This window comes from Rhincodon typus, chromosome 42 (assembly GCF_021869965.1).
Source record: "Rhincodon typus isolate 14 chromosome 42, sRhiTyp1.1, whole genome shotgun sequence".
NCBI classification, from domain to species: Eukaryota; Metazoa; Chordata; class Chondrichthyes; order Orectolobiformes; family Rhincodontidae; genus Rhincodon; species Rhincodon typus.
The window spans coordinates 5,397,427-5,415,171 of NC_063373.1; the positions used below are offsets into that span (position 1 = coordinate 5,397,427).

General features: G+C 45.5%; 1 protein-coding gene and 1 long non-coding RNA gene across 2 annotated transcripts in view; one reads left to right on the forward strand and one right to left on the reverse strand.

The window, feature by feature from the left end:
• LOC109910676 (zinc finger protein 721-like) overlaps window positions 1-3,809 on the forward strand; it is a 114,407-nt gene extending 110,598 nt beyond the window's left edge. Inside the window, exon 8 of the mRNA XM_048619091.1 lies at window positions 2,439-3,809. The gene's annotated coding sequence lies outside the window, so the exon portion shown is untranslated. The remainder of the gene's footprint in view (window positions 1-2,438) is intronic.
• A 1,774-nt stretch (window positions 3,810-5,583) lies between these two features.
• LOC125487456 lies at window positions 5,584-9,550 on the reverse strand. The gene is made up of 3 exons (XR_007265910.1): window positions 9,500-9,550; window positions 7,408-7,547; window positions 5,584-6,350 (listed from the first exon to the last, which is right to left on the reverse strand). It is a non-coding gene; the product is annotated as an uncharacterized LOC125487456 (long non-coding RNA).
• Between the last annotated feature and the right edge of the window lie 8,195 nt (window positions 9,551-17,745).

Genomic DNA, 17,745 nt, shown 5'->3' on the forward strand with positions numbered 1-17,745 from the left:
TCTCTGAAGAACTAATCAACGCCTCCCACACGTCTGACCTTTCCTTATAACCCAGCAATGGTTTATTTGTTCTCTGAAACGCAGTCAGTTTGAGCTGGAGGAGTTGCTGCTGGCTTTAACCCTGAGAACTCTGTAATCCCGTCAGGCTGAGCAATTTCCGAGTAATTGTTGAGGGAGATATATTCTCGGGGTGATCAATTGCTAAATAGCCACTGCCCATACAATGCTAAAACGTATCATTTTAGATACATGTCATAGAGTGTCACAGCACAGAAACAGACCTTTCGGTCCAAGCTGTCCATACAGACTATAATCCCAAAGTAAACTAGTCCCACCTGCCTGCATTTGGCCCATAACCTTCTGTTTCCTATTCAGGTACCTATCCAAATGCCTTTTAAACACTGTAACTGTACCTGCATCCACCACTTCCTCTGGCTGTTTATTCAACAGATGAAACACACGCTTCATGAAAAAGTTGCCCCTTAAGTCCCTTTTAAACCTTTCTCCTCTCACCTTAAGCATTTGCCCCCTAGCTTTGAACACCCCCACCCGAGGGAAAAGACCTTTGCTAGTCAAGTTATCTGTGCCCCTCAGGATTTTATAAACTTCCACAAAGTCACCCCTCAACCTCCTATGCTCCAGTGAAAAAAGTCCCAACCTATCCTTTATCACTCAAACCCTCCATTCCTGGCAACATCCTGCTAAATCTCTTCTGAACCCTCTCCAGCTTAATAACTTCCTTCCTATAACAGGGCGACCAGAACTGCACACAATACTCCAGAAGAGGCCTCACCAACATACTGTACAACCTCAACATGACGTCCCAAATCCTATACTCTGAGCAATGAAGGCAAGCATGATAAACACCTTCTTAACCACCCTATCCATATGTGATGCAAACATCAAAGAATTATGTACCTGAACCCCTAAGTCTATCTGTTCCACAACAATACCCAAAGCCCTACTTTTAATTGTGTAAGTCCTGCCCTTGTTTGTTTTACCAAAATGCAATACCTTGCATTTATCCAAATTAAACTCCACCTGCCACTCCTTAGCCATTTGACCCAATTGATCAAGATTCCTTTGTAATCTTAGCTAACCTTCTTCCTGGAGTTGATGCAGACTGTCTGGCAGGTTCCCTTCTCTAAGAGATATTCAGGAACCCAGTTGGGTTTTTAACCAGGATCCACATATGTCTGCTGCAAGGTGTGGAATGGCAGAGTTTGGAACGATCTGTAGAAATTCCAGTGGAGTGGTATGTTTACAAAATCTTGTACTGGTGAAGTCATATTTGTTCAAGCTTTTCCTCTTGCACTCTTCAGGACATGGTGGGTGAGTTCAAAACCGGGGGTTGGCGGAGGGGGGCGGCATTTTTTAAGATGAGAAGGGAAAGATTTAAAAGGGACCCAAGGGACAACTTTCTCACACAGAGGGTGGTTCGTGTGTCGAATGAGCAGCCAGAGGAAGTGGTAGATGCAGGTACAGTTACAACACTTAAAACAATTGGACAGGTATGTGAATAGGAAAGGTTTAGAGGGATATGGGCCAAACGTAGGCAACTGGGATTAGTTTAGTTTGGGAAACTTAGTTGGCATGAACGAGTTGGATTGAAGTGTCTGTTTTCATGCTGTGTGTCTCTGACAGTTCACAAGAAACACCAAAGAACAACATATTATACTGCATGAGAAGGGAGTCTGTTTTTTTTTAATAGAACCCCTACTGTGTGGAAACGGGCCATTCAGTCCAACAAGTCCATATTGACTCTCCAGACAGCATCCCAACCAGATTCATTCCCCTCCCCCATCCCTGTAGTCCTGCATTCCCCATGGCTAACCCACTAACCTACACATCCCTGGAACACTACGGGACAATTTAGCATGGCTGATCCACTTAACCTGCACATCTTTGGACTATGGGAGGAAACCACAGCACCCAGAGGAAACCCACGCAGACACGGGGGGGGAACGTGCAAACTGCACACAGTCAGTTGCCTGAGGGTGGAATCGAACCTGGGTCCCTAGCACCGTGAGGCAGCATTGGTAATCACTGAGCCACTGTCCAAGCCTTGATTTATGTTTGCTCTTTAACCTTTTTCAACAATACTCAAGTCATAAGTGATGATTTTATATATATATATGTTAAAAAAAAAGTCTTCCTCTACCCCCGGCCTCGCTCATCTTTCTCCCTATCCCATCGTCACATTCTCCGATCTCTCCCTTGCTTTCCTCCCCCTCGCTCCTGGTCTACAGGCCAGGCTGAATGGCAAATTTCCTTTCCAGTTGGGGTTGTATGACATACGGCACCTTCCCATGGTTACTTCTTCCTTGTCTTGGTTCCCCGAAGGGTCAACGTAAACCCTCAATCCGCTTTTGGACATTTATGGGCTCCCTCTGTCTTTCTTTCTCACTCACTCATTCTGTTTTCGATCCTTTTCACAGGGCATCGGTATTTGTAATTGGTGGAGGGAGCGAAGTCAAACCCAACACCACGTTAGAATAGAATTCCATGGAGTCGGCCAACGGGAATCATCGGATTCTGAACACGGAAGGATCGTACACGTGTTCCCTGCGCACTCGGAGCTTTGACCAACCGTCTGGCCCTGTCGGAACACAAATGCGGTCACCGCGGCCAGGGATGGTGGAAATGTGGAGTCTGCTGGGAGGGGCTGCAAATTCACCGGGCGCTGCCACGCTGGGAAGAGGCCGTTCTCCCACTCTGAGCGCAGCAAGCAATTCGTTGAGTTGTCCCATCTCGTGATACACCGGCGGGTTTCACACCGAGGAGAGATCCTGACTGTGGGGAAGTGCTGCAAAAGCTTCAGGGAGGGAGCTCAAGTCCCACCAGCAGGTCCACACCGACGTCAGGCCTTTCCGGTGCTCCCTGCTGCGGGGCTGGGTTCGACCGATCTTCTCACCTAGTCGCCCACCAGCCAGTCATACAGCACGGAAGCAGACCCTTCGGCCCAACTCGTCCATGCCGACCAGGTTTCCTAACCCAATCTAGTCCTGTTTGTCTGCGCCTGGCCCACATCCCTCTTAAACCCTGCCTGTTCAAGTCCCTGCCCAAGTGTCTTTTAAATGTTGTAGTTGTACTAGCCTCCACTACTTCCTCTGGCAGCTCGTTCCATACACGCACCACCCTCTGCCTGAAAAAGTTGCCCCTCAGGTCCCTTTTAAATCTTTCTCCTCTCGCCTTAAACGTATGGCCCTCTCATTTTGGACTCCCCTACCCTGGGGAAAAAAGACCTCTGTTGTTCACCTTATGTATGCCCCTCATGATTCTATAAACTTCTATAAGGTCACCTCCTCAGCCTCCAACGTTCCAGTGACAAAAGTCCCGGCCTATTTTCCTAACTCAAACTGAAAGCATTTAGGGTCTCTGGTTCTACCGTCAACTCAGCCAGCGATTTCCAGACGCCCACCCACACCCTCTGTAAAAATGTTTTTCCTCATGTTCCCTCTAATCCTCTGCCACTTGACCTCTGGTTTTTGAACTCTGCCGGGGCGACCAGAATTTTACGCAGTATTCCGTACGTGGCCTGACCAATGTCTTGTAGAGCCGCAACATGACATCCCAACTCCTGTACTCAAATGATGAAGGTAAGCGTGCCAAACGCCTTCTTCACTGCCCCGTCTGCCTGTGATACCACTTCCAAGTGATCGCAGGAGCTGGAACGTTCTGTTTACTACACCCAGGACGCAGCCACATTTCACTGAAACGCTGGTTCTGCTGAAATGAATAAAGTCTGGCCCGCTCGCTGGTTTTTGTTCTTTTGGATGGAAGTGAAAATAAATCAGATTTGTGTCAAATGCAAACGCAATGAGCCTTTTCTTTACAAACTATCACTAGACTAGTTCGGGACTGCTGTCTCTCCTGTCTCCTCCAACAGCACGCACAAGGGGGTCACAGGACAGTTTTAATACCAAGACTGAAACAATCCAGTCAGCTGCTTCTGCTACTTCTCTTCCTCCACAGGGACCAACTGTCTCTGAAACTGCACCTTTGCCGATTCCTGAAATTGCACCACTCTCCCGTCTCTCTCCCTTTTTGTTTGATTTCAAAAGTATACCTTATTCATAAAAATCTTTACCTGTGTACAGTCACTGGAGCAGTTCGGTTCTGTACAGTCTTAGCGTACTGAGAACAAACCAACATTGGAGTTTGACTTCCCCGACAGTTCCAAAAAATCCCCAGGCACTTCTGACTTGTACAAGATTATATTTACGTATGCTTCAGGCACGGGGAGGGTCTGATAAATGAATGGACCCCTATTTATCTTCAGCAGGAAGACCTCTTAGTCTTTGCCCACTGCACCTTGGCAACAGCTGCCCCAAGCTTTAGTGCGTCCCTCAGCAGGTAGCCCTGCACCTTGGAATGTGCCAGTCTGCAGCACTCGGTCGGGGTCAACTCCTTGCTCTGGAAGACCAACGGGTTTCGGGCAGACCAAAGAGGGTCTTTGACAGTCCTCCATGGCGCAGTCGGCACCTGTCTCCGGGAACAGACCGTAGAGCACAGAATCCCGCATCAGGGAGCAGTTCGGGACGAACCCCGGCACAAAGCACTGCATCTTTCTCCAGACCTCCTTTTGCAAAGGCACATTCCAGCAGGAGATGTGTGACAGACTACATGCATACCTCTACCCCTGCAGGCACTTTGAGGGTAACGTGCGGTGCTGCAGACCAACTGGCGAACGTACAGGATCTGACGGGCAGCGCCCACCAGCCGAGTGATGTCTTGGTGCTTGTTGGAAAAGTTCTGGCGATGAGGTGTTCTACTGAATGACTTTGACAGTGCACTCAGGGCACCACGTGACAGGATCCACCCTCTCCTTTTCCCCGCAGGGTCTCAAGGATGCAACGTGCTGACCATTTCCTGATGGAACTGTGGTTAAAGGTGATTTTCTTTGCACGTTTCTCCACAAAGGACAGGTAGAGCACGTTGCCACATCAGATCCCATTCTGTCCATGAAAGCCACGTCACACTCCACTATTCCCACCGTCCAAACTCCCCCCGACATTTGTCATGTTGACCATCTGTGTCTCCTGGTTCTATCCCTCTTGTCTTTAAATTGACTGTCATGACCCATCCAATGAACACTTGGCCCCACTGTCCCTTGCAAATTAAAGACCCTCCAATTTTCCAACTACATGATAAAAATATTCATTGGGATGTGGGTGTCACTGGCTGAGCCAGCATTTATTCCTCATCCCTAACTGAACAGAGTTACCCAAATTGGCTGTGGCTCTGGAGTCACGTGTAGGCCAGACCAGATAAGAATGGCAGCTTCCCTTCCTAACAGACATGAGTGAACCAGATGCGTTTTTCCTGACAATCAGCAAAGGATTCATGGTCATCGTTAGACTCTTAATTCTAGATTTTTTCAAATCCAAATTCCACCATCTGCCATGGCGGGATTTGACACTGGGTCCCCAGAGCATTACTGGATCTTTGGAGTAACAGTCCAGCGAAAATACCACTAGGCTGTCACCTCCCTCAAATGTCTGGGATGATGATACGCATGCACCCCCTCTCCTGAGGTGTCCACTGGTCTCTCATGCCAGAAGAGGGGCAGACAGTCAGGTACTGATTTTGATTTGATTTATTGGTGTCGCATGTACCTAAGTACGGTGAAAGCTTTGTTTTGCAAACAGTTCAGGCAAATCATAGCAAACAAGGACATGTACAGATCATGACATAACAAGGTGTAGAGCTGGATGAACACAACAGGCCAAGCAGCACCAGAGGAGCAGGAAAGCTGACGTTTCGGGCCTAGACCCAAAACGTCAGCTTTCCTGCTCCTCTGATGCTGCTTGGCCTGCTGTGTTCATCCAGCTCTACACCTTGTTATCTCACATTCTCCAGCATCGGCAGTTCCTACTATCTCCATATACAGATCACAGGGTGTTTAGACAGAAGCGTACAAGGTTACAGCTGCACATGGACTGCACAAAAGCAAGATCAATATTTGATTTGACGTTAGAGAGGTCCATTCAGCAGCCTAATAACAGCAGGGAAGAAGCTGTTCTTGAACCTGTTGGTCCATATGTTTTAGCTTTTGTACCTTCTGCCTGACGGAAGAGGTTGAAAGAGGTTATAACCAGGATGGGAGGGGTCTTTGATGATGTTGACTGCCTTCCTGCGGCAACGAGATGTGTAAATGGAATCCCTGGATGGAAGGTTGGCTTCCCTGATGGTCTGGGCTGTGCACATCATCTTCCGTAGTTTCTAACTGTCCTGGGCAGAGCAGTTGCCATACCAAGCCATTATGCACCGGGATAGAATGCTTTCCACGTTGCATCTGTAGAAGTTGGTGAAGGTCCTTATGGATATGCCAAATTTCCTGAGCCACCCTGAGAAAGAAGAGGCGTTGTTGTACCTTCTTGACCGTCGCATCTACATACTGTGACCATCCCCTCCATAGCCCGTAGCCTGGACTTGTAAATGGCTTCTTTGGCCAGGCCCAAAAAATAGGGTCTGGCCTGCCCACCCCTCCCTACCATGTGTATCCATAGATTAGGCACGAGGAACTAAAATGCAACCAGCAATTTAAACGCAGGGCCCTGTAAAATAAAACTAAATAGGAACTGCATACTCAAAGAATCAAGGGAAATATGAAAATATGTTGCCCACCCACTACTCCATCACCCCAGGCCACAAAAGCTACACATCGTCTGGCATCCAGTGAACTTAATCTGCAATTGTGTGGGTCATTGTGGTTTCTACCCTGGTCTCAGTCTTCCCCCTACCAGCCCCCTCCAACCCTCACTCAATCTTGACACCAACCCCTCTCCCACCATGATCCTTCCAATCCTTTCAAAGCCCCGATTGTACTATCTCACTGCTACGTTCCCAGAGCTAGTGTTGGTTTCTATAGCTGGTGGTAGCATCTCCTCTGAACTCTGTCTGTGTGTGTGTTAGTGTGTGTGTATGTTTGTGTGCATTAGTGTGGATTTGTTAGTGTGCGTGTGTGTTAGTGCATGTGTTTCTGTGCATTTTGTGTGTATGTTAGTGTGTCTGTGTATTAGTTTGTGTGTGTATGTTAGTGTGTCTGTGTATTAATTTGTGTATGTATGTTAGTGTGTGTGTGTTAGTGTGCCCATGCCTGTGACTGTGTGTGTGTGTGTCTGTGTGGTAGGGGGGGTGCTGGAGCCAGTCTGGATCACTTTGAAATCACTTACCTGTCCAAAGTGATTCTTTTCCTCTCGAGAACAGTTTGCTACATCTCCTGGCCAATAAGTAAACCCGTCGTATCAGGTTTAGAAATGTCTTGTTTCAGTGTCCATGTTAGAGACATAGTGATACAGGCTTAGCTGTGATGGAAGCTTTCTTCAAATGAGACACAGTTATTTCTATAATATTTGACAAATTCTTACAATTTAATGAGGTCATTAGATGGTGATTACTTACAGTCCTTTACTCGGATTAGATTGGTCTCCATTCCTGTGCTGAGGGGATTTCTGTTCTGGCCAGGGGGGTAACATTTGGAGATTCTCGATTCTCCACCAACTCCCGTTCCCCTTTTCCTGGTGAACTGTGGAGGAGCTGCTCTGTGAAAGGTACAGGTTAGTGAGAATTCTCAGCAAGGATACATCAATATCTTCTCATTGGAGATGATGTTAATCAGTGCAACCTTTCAGATGCCAAATTGTACAGTTGGTACCAGTTATCAATTTTGAGTTGAAGTCAAAGTTCAAAATATTGTTGTGAAGTAATATTTGATGAGAATTCCTGAATTATGAGAAAGGTTGCAGACTGCAGTTCTTAAAGGGCTACTACAGTCCTGAGAACATAATCAGATCCAGAATACTGAACTCCAGTCTGGTTAGTAACAAACCCAGATTGTCAGAAGGAAGCTGCTTCACTCCCAAATGTGGATGCGCCGGTAGGCCATAGGTTGGATGAATTAATAAACCCCTTCCCACACAGGAAACAGGTGAACGGCCTCTACCCGGTGTGACTACGTCGGTGGATTTCCAGCAGGGATGGGTATTTGAATCCCTTCCCACAGTCCCAACATTTCCACGGTTTCTCCATGGGCCCTGTTTCTCTCCACAGGTCGGAGGATGAGTCAAAACCTCATCCACGTACGCTATTAATGTACAGTTTCTCCCCACTGTGAACAATGTGTGTTTTTTTCCTCTTTTCGGGCTGTGTAACTGGTTTAAAGTCTTTCTGCAGTCAGTTCACTGGAAAACTAGGGTCTCATTTCTTTTCCAGTCACACCAATGTTTCAGACCTTCTCCCACAGAGAGAAAAACTATCCTCTGTCTATATTGCATAGTCAAGATGAACCAATGACTCTGTCAGGTTGTGATGTGACTTTTGTCTTTGGTTTACTGTCAGCAAATCCTCACCTGACAATATCCTATAAAATGGATTTATAAAAAGTCAATGTCAGTACAAATTCAGGCCAGCCAGTTCCAGTTTCTTTAAGAATCTTAGAACAATTCCTAGAATAATTCGACTTAGACATGTACAGCATGGAAATAGACCCTTTGGTCCAACTCATCCATGCCAACCAGATATCCTAAATTAATTTAGTCCCACTCGCCAGCATTTGGACCTTGTCCCTCTAAACCCTTCCTATTCATGTATCCATCCAGATGCCTTTTAAATATTGTAATTTTACCAGCCTCCGGCAGCTCGTTCTATACACGCATCCCTTAGGTCCCTTTTAAATGTTCCCCCCTGCCTCAACTTAAATCTATGCCCTCGAGTTTTGGACTGCCCTACCCTGGAGAAAAAACCTTGGCTATTCACCCTGTCCATGCCCCTTATGATTTTATAAACCTCAATAAGGTCACACATCAGCTTCCAACGCTCCAGGGAAAATAGCCTCTCCCTACGGCTCAAACAGTCCAACCATGACAACATCTTTCCTGAACCCTCTCAAGTTTCACAACGTCTTTCCTACAGCGGGGAGACCAGAACTGAAGGCAATATTCCAAAAGTGGCCTAACCAATGTCCCGTACAGTTACAAAATGACATCCCAACTCCTATACAGAATGCAATCACCGATAAAGGCAATCCTTTCCTCTCTTTGTCCTCTCAAGCTGTAAATTCACATCCCTCACATCCTCCCTGGGCTGAAATCCAAACTGATCTCCAACATTTCTTTCCTCCACTCCCAGTTTCCTCCCTCCCTCTCGTCTGCCAGTCTCCACCTGTCTGCAGACTGAGAATCAAATCAATGTGGCAAATGAGGCCTGTTTTCCCCAGAATTTAGAAGTTTAAGGGGCGATATGATCAAAATCTTCAAGACATTAACAGAAATTGCCCCTGGTAGGGGATTGTAGAATTGTGAGCACAGTGAGAACTAGGACCAAACTGTTCAGATGTTAGGAAGCACTTTCACACACAAGGAGTGGTGGTGATTTAGAACTCTCTTCCACAAATGGCAGAGTGGATGCTGGATTAATTGTTAAACCTTAAATGTGAGATAGCTGCCAATTGCAAAAAAATGTACTCCAGAAACTCCACCTTCTCTCCCTCACTCACCCGCACTGCGTACGTTCCACATTTCGAGGCGAGGTGGGCACTTGATTGATGGCAGCTCTGGACCAGTAAAAGGAGGGGGCGGTGCTGGAGGACCGAGCCAGCTCGTCCTCCTACCAATCAGAATGAACTTATGACCGTGTTAAGGTGATGGGCTTGGAGGACCAAGTGGGCCCGGCTGGTCCTCCTACCAATCAGAGTGAAGATATGTCTGGGGGCGGAGCTGGAGGTCCCAGCTGGCGCGGCTGGTCCTCCAACCAGTAAGAGTGAATGAGAGGGCGTCGCTGAGCCCAGATATCCCGAAGTTGACTGAAACTGTTGCCTCATTTGGAAACCTGATGTGTCTCAAAAGTTCAGGGGAAAACCTAGACCCCTTTGTTTTATGGCTTTAAACAGATGGAAGCCTGCGGGGATGCAGCAAACATTTCAATGGTTGTGTTTAAATCTTAAACCCAGGCAGTCCTACAGCCCAAAGATGTGCAGGTTGCAAAAACAGAAGTTGCTGGAAAAGCTCAGCAGGTCTGGCAGCATCTGTGAAGAAAAAATCAGTTAACGTTTCGGGTCCGGTGACCCTTCCTCGGAACTGATGGTAGATTTTCCAGCAATTTCTGTTTTTGCCTGATTTTTTTTTCACAGATGCTACCAGACCTGCTGGGCTTTTCCAGCAACTTCTGTTTTTGTTCCTGATTTACAGCATCCACAGTTCTTTCAGTTTTGATGTGCAAGGTCAGGTGGATTAGCCATGGGAAATGCAGGTTTATAGGAACAGGGTAGGGGATGGGTGCTCTTTGGAGGTTCGGCTTGGACCGGATGGGCCGGATGGCTTGCTTCCACACTGTAGGGATTCTGTGATTCTATGACTCTTTCATTGGTTAGTGAGAACTCAACCAGTAACTGGCTGCTATGCTGTTGAGTTGAAATTGGTGTTCTCCATGCATTGAATAGACCCCATTGTGTTCATATATGTAGCTTCCAGTACATATATATGTATCACACTGTTTGCAAGCTGGACTGACAATTCTAAATAGGTTGTGTGCATAATTCTTAGCATACTTTTGATTACTTAGCAAATGATGTCGACTTGCAGGATTACATCTAATGCTGGACACTGATTTGATTTGATTTGATTTATTATTGTCACGTGTACCTAACTACAGTGAAAAGTTTTGTTTGGCATGCAGTAAAGCAGAGCATACCATGCAAAGACACAAGATCATAGGGTGATTCAACAAAGTGAGCAATACAAAGTTACAGATGCAAAAAATGGTGTAAAAAAAGCAAGATCAACATTAGATTTGAAATTTGAGAGGTCCATTCAGACGTCTAATAACAGCAGGGAAGAAGCCGCTCTTGAATCTGTTGGTGTGTATAAGCTTTTGTATCATCTCCCTGAAGGGAGAGGTTGGAAGAGATTATAACCTGAGTGGGAGGGGTCTGTGATGATGTTGGCTGCCTTTCCGCAGCAACGAGAAGTGTAAATGGAGTCAATGGATGGAAGGCTAGCTGACGCGATGGTCTGGGCTGTGTTCACAACTCTCTGTAGTTTCTTATGGTCCTGGGTAGGGCAGTTGCCATACCAAACCACGATGCATCCAGATAGAATGCTTTCTCTGGTGCATCTGTAAAAGTGGAGGGTCCTTGCGGGCTTACCAAATTTCTTTAGTCTCCTGAGCAGAAAGATGCATTGTTTTGAGTGTGTTTTGAGTTATGTAAGCATAGACTGGTTACATAGGGTCAGTCCCCAGCCAGCTGCAACAGCTGAAGGAACGTAGTCTTTGATGTGATTTACCAGTCTTTGGGTGTGCAACCACCCTTCAAACCCAGCATCACTCCACCACAGAAAATGCAATACCACATCATTCACTTGTGTGATGGGCAGACCACCTGATCACAGTTACAGAGTCATACAGCATGGAAACCAATCCATGCCAACCAAGTTTCCCAAACTAAACTAGTCCCACCTGCTTGTGCTTGGTCCATATCCCTCCAAACCTTTACAATTCATGTACTTATCCAAATGTCTTTTAAATGTTCTAACTGTACCTGCATCCACCACTTTCTCTCAAAGTTCATTCCACACACAAATCACTCTCTGCGTAAAAAAGTTGCCCCCATGTCCCTTTTAAATCTTTCTCCTCTTGCCTTAAAAGTATGCACCCTAGTTTTGAACTCGCCCATCTTAGGGAAAGGACTCTTGTCATTCAACTTATCTTTGCCTCTCATGATTTTATAAAGCTCAATAAGGGGGTAGCATGGTGGCTCAGTGGTTAGCACTGCTGCCTCACAGCAGCAGGAACCCTGGTTCAATTCCACCTTCAGGCAACTGACTGTGTGGAGTTTGCATGTTCTCCCTGTGTCTGTGTTGGCTTCCTCCCACAGTCCAAAGATGTGCAGGCTAGGTGCACTGGCCATGCTAAATTGCCCATAGTGTCCAGGGACATGTAGATTAGGTGGGTTATGGTGGATGGGTCTGGGTAGGATGCTCTGAGGGTCAACATGGATTTGTTGGGCCAAAGGGCCTGTTTCCACACTGTAGGAATTCTACAATCTATGAAGGTCACTCCTCAACCTCCTACACTCCAGCTGAAAAAGGTCCTAACCTATTTTTGTAATTCAATGCCTCCATTCCTGGCAAAGTCCTGGCAAATATTTTCTGAACCCTCTTCAGTTTCATAATATCCTTCCTACAATAGAGCGACTAAAACTGCACACAGTACTCCAGAAGAGGCCTCAGCAACGTCCTGTACAACCTCAACATGACGTCCCAACTCCTATACTCAGTGTGACAGACAGCACTCATGGTGCTACTATTTCAGGTTATGAAGTGATTACCAGGGTTCCATGAGAAACGTACTTTTGATGGAACCTCTACCTCTTTGCATATTTCCAATATGTAGATGACATGTTTGTTATATTTGATTTTGCAGCTGCATTTAAGAATTTCTTCTAATGTCTTAAATGGGCTCCAAATTCACCTTTGCAATGGAGCAGTCAAATGAAATCTCTGTTCTTGATGTCTTTGCTGAGATATTGGCCACAGGTGGTTCTCCTCCTTCGTTTCAATGCGCTATAAGACTGGAACTATTGGCTACCACATAAATAAGTCTGAAGCTATTTGTTCAACCTGCAAACTTGAAGCTGAAATAGTCATCCCACAGGATACCGCCAATTCTGATCAGATGCAAATTCATGACCTGGGCAAGGCTTGGGGTTTAGAGACAGTTCGGCCTGGTGAGTTAGTGGGAAGGAGGGAAGCAACAGAGTCACACAGCATGGAAACAGGCCCTTTGGCCCAATTCATCCATGCTGACCAGGTTTCCTGAACTGAAATAGTCAGTTCAAATCCCTACAGTCCACACTGACCCTCTGAACAGCATCCCACCCCTATAAGCTATGTCTGCATTTTCCATGGCTAACCCACATAGCCTGCACATCCCTCCCTGGACACTATGGGGCAATGTAGCATGGCCAATCCACCTAACCTGCACATCTTTGGACTGTGGGAGGAAACCACAGAGAAAACCCATGCAGACATGGGGAGAATGTGCAAACTCCACACAGACAGTCGCCCGAGGGTGGAATCAAACCCGAGTCCCTGGCACTGTGAGGCAGCTGTGCTAACCACTGGGCCACTGTGCTAACCCTTTCAGTGGTAGCCTTAGGTAAGATTTTAAATAATCCACTGTTACATTAGTCCTCTCAGAACAGTGACAGTAACAGTCAAAGCCATTTTGAAATAAGGACGAGGAAACAGTTTCTCTCTCAGAAGGTTGACATAGATAGATTCTTGATGGCCGAGGATGAAAGATTACTGGAGATATCCACACATTTACATTTGAGGTTAAAATCAGATCAGCCATAATTTTACTGAATGGTGGAGCAGGCTTGAAGACCAAGTGGCCTGAGCTTGTTTTGTATGTGTATGAAATTGTAACCTGTGGAGTATACTTGACAACAACTCTCCCACTTTTGTGTCTAGTATCACCATGTGTTAAGTTTATAAAGATTCACAGATTCATCTTAAATGAATTTCTATCCTAGCAAGAGCCCCCCACTTTATTATGATTCCAACTAATGTAATACTGGACAAGTCATATTCCACTGTGAAAGGTGGATTGATAGACTATAAGCTTTATTTCTTCTATTTAGTTACTGAGGTGGTCAGTCACTGAATATATTAACTAGAGGCTGTCAATGTACTTTTCACAAAAGTACACAAGTTTATTATTCAAGAAAATAGGAAAAGACAGAGCTGTGAGTCAATTTGAAAAAGTCTGATCAGAAACAGTAAAAAGATTCAACCCTTTTTCCCAGCAAACTCCTTTGCAGACAGTCAACCCCAGTGAAATATCTCTCCTATCTTCCATTTAGTATTTCTTACATGATCAACAAAGACACAAGTATTTTCTTTTGGTGAATTACCAGACAGTAACTCTCCATTACAGTCTCTCCCCAAAACACATAGATACAGGCTAACTCACTGGATTTTCTCACTGAACTCAATCAAAGCTGAGGGCTGTTTGTTTCCAGCTACTTGTTCACCTTAGGGCAGCTGAGCAGTATATCTGCTGATGTGGACACTTTCTTCTGCTTATGGTCGTTCTCCATCTGTCGCTCTCTAGTTTGTAAATCTTAAGCAGTTATCTCACCAGGCAGTTTGTGAAGTCATTTAGTCATTCAGGACAGATGGTTTCTTGGAAATGTTATTTTGACCCACTGCTAAAATAAGAAAATCTCTGACCCTTTCAAAAAAGAAGTCACCATCACAGAGCTGAAAGAACAAGAGAAAAAGAGAAATACAGCACGGGAACAAGTCCTTCTGCCCTCCAAGCCTGTGCCAATCATCATGCCCTGGCTAAACTAAAGAAAAACAAACTTTCTGCCCTCATTCAGTCCGTATCCCGCTATTCCCTCCCTATTCATGTAATCATCAAGATGCCTCTTAAATGTCGCCAACATGCCTGATTCCAAGACCTGGCAGTGCATTTCAGGCTCCTATCACTCTCTGCATGAAAAACTTTCCTCACACATCTCCCTTAAACTTTTGCCCTCTCATCTTGAACCTGTGCCCCCTTGTAATTGAAATGTCAACCCTGAGAAAAAGACTCTATCAACTCTATCTAGGCCTCTATCAGGTCTCCTCTCAGCCGCCGTCTTTCCAGTGAAAGCAATCTTAGTCTTTTTAACATTTCCTCATAGCCAATGCCCTCGAGACTGGGCAACATCCTGGTGAACCTTCTCCGCACTCTCTCCAAAGCTTCCACATCCTTCTGGTAATGTGGCAACCAAAACTGCACACAATACTCCAAATGCCGCCTAACAAGGGTTTTATATAGCTGCAACACGGTTTGCCAATCTTGTACTCCATGCCCTGACCGATAAAGGCAAGCATGCCATATGCCTTCTTAATCACTTTGGCCACTTGTGTTGCCACTTTTAGGGAACTATGGACCTGTATGCCCAGATCTGTCTGTATATTAATGTTCCTAAGAGTTCTGCCATTTACAGTATAATTCACACCTAAATTTGATCCTCCAAAATGCATCACCTTGCATTTGTCTGGATTAAACTCAATCTGCCATTTCTGTGCCCAAGTCGTCAATCTATCCATATCCTGTTGTGTCATTTCACAATCATTGGCACTATCACCAACTCCACCAACCTTTGTGTCATCTGCAAACTTACTAATCAGGCTGCCCATATTTTCCTCCAGATCATTTGTATACAATGCAAACAACAGAAAACTAAAAGCCTATTTACCTCTCCTTTCAAACTCAAGGTCCCAAATAATATAATAAATCTTCATCACAACACATTGCTGAATGCTTATCTTGATGCCATGTTTGAGAGAAGTCTGATTCAGATGGAGCAGTTAGTAACAGGAACTAAAACAATAGCTTTGGTCTTCCAAATATTAACATGGGGGAAACTGAAAGAACTGCGGATGCTGTAAATCAGGGACAAAAACAGTAGTTGCTGGAAAAGCTCAGCAGGTCTGGCAGCATCTGTGAAGAAAAAAATCAGAGTTAACCTTTCGGGTCCAGTGGAGGAAGGGTCATCGGACTTGAAACAATCATTCTGATTATTTTCTTCACAGATATTAACATGGGGGAGACTACTGCTCATTCACTCTTGGACAAACACAATGGTGTTCACATACACGTGCTGTATACACACCCGACCCTTCTTCTCAAGTGCAGGCTGTGGGTTTGGGCGATTCCGATGGGTTGTAGAAATATAAAATCCTACTCCTTCAATTCTCATCTCTCCCGCAGAGGCCACACTCTCGCCTAGGTCCAGACTGGCCACTCGGGTTTCAGTGACAATCTGACAGCCTTTGAGTAATGTTTTTAATGAGTATCAGCCTCACAAATTTGCCAGATTCATTCAACTCATTTTTGCATTCCTGTGAGTTTCTCACTCACCTCTTCTACTGCTTTAAATCAGTTTCCCGGGATATTGGAAGGGAAGAATTTGCAGCTCAAGCCAACTATCACATCAGGATCTGAAAGTGTTACCCAAAATACTCCAACCCGAGATTCAGTGACTTTTTACAACGGGAGGAAGAAAATCACTATCTCCACTGGCTGCAGTGGTAGCAGTGTGATATGTCTGGAGAGGAAACTCCTGGCATCATCGAGGCAGCAGTGGAACCAGGGACTCTTGGTCGCGGTCGGCCTGGAGCGGGGACTTCTGGTCATGGGCAAAATGGCAGAGGAGCAGGGGCATCCTGTTTGATAGACAAGTGTGAGTTCAGTATGGGATTTGGCAGCATTGGCATGATGGACCCAACAGTGTAGAGATGGCTCCTAGGTACCAGTGTGAACTAAACTTCTTATTTATCTATTTTTCTAACTTATTCCTATGATTTGTAATGGTAAACTTTTGATTTCTTTATTTTTCCTAAGAATTTGTACTTAAGCATCTCTAGCTAGGTACCTTTGTACCTAGGATGGTGTTGTAAGTGGCGACTTGTAAACTTTTCACTGTGTTCATTTGAGTATATGTGACAATAAAGCTAATTCAATTCAATTCAAGGTGGAAACTATAGACATGTGGATACTGAGAGGAAGAATTCAGATCCCTGCCTGAGCTGGAAGTTAATTGGTACAGTCATATCAGGCAGAGGTCGTTTGTCTACCCAAAAATGTGGGAAGGAATTCACTGTCATCCATACGCCTACACACAGGTATATTCATACAGAGGGAGAGATCACTAAGGTGCACTCACTGTGTACAGGACAGTGGACAGGCCACTTTTGGAGTACTGTGTGCAATTCTGGTCACCCTGCTAATAGTTTAGTAACTAGAAAGGGTGCAAAGAAGACTTACAAGGACGTTACCACAACTGGAGGGGGTTCGAGTTATAAGGAGTGGCTAGATTGGCTTGGACATGTCCCTGGAGCGTCAGAGGCTGAGGGATAACCTTATAGACATTCATAAAATCAGGAGGGGCAGAGATAAGGTAACTAGCCAAGGTCTTTTCCCCAGGTTAAGGGAGTCCCAAAAACTAGAGGGCATAGGTTTAAGGCGAGAGGGGAAAGCTTTAAAAGGGACCCGAGGAGCAACTTTTTCCACACAGAGGGTGCGTGTGTATGGAATGAGCTGCCAGAAGAAATGGTGGAGGTTGGTACAATTACAACATTTAAAAGACATTTGGACAGGTACATGAATAGGAAAAGTTGAGAGGGATTATGGGCCAAACAGAAGCAAATCAGACTTGTTCAGTTTGGGAATCTCAGTCGGGAAGGACAAGTTAGACCGAAGGATCTGTTTCTGTGCTGTATGACTCTATATCAACTCACTGCACAATGGATAAAGGATTTCACCAGGAGCCTGTTGATTGCTGGTACAATTATACAACAGATAACAAGGGAGATGGACCTGCAGTATCTTTCCAGGATCCTCTTTTTTTTTTATTGATACATGTCTATTAGTTACCGGTATGTATTTGCAGTCATTCTGCAAGGCCACATCAAAGGATGCCAACAGGTCGAGAAGGATAACAGGGATTAGTTTCCCTCTGTCACATGGACATGGGATGTCATTGCGATAAGAGCTGTCCTAGTGCAATGGGAGCTCCAGGAACGACGTGCCCAGATTTGGGAGGCAACAAAGCATTTGAGGGCTTTGGAAAGTGAAAGGAGTGTGGAGGTGAGGCAGTAGTTTGCAAGGGCAGTGAGATGAAGGGCCTTTTCTCAAGGATGTAATGCATGGGGAAGAGAGGTAGTACACAGAGACCTGGAATGA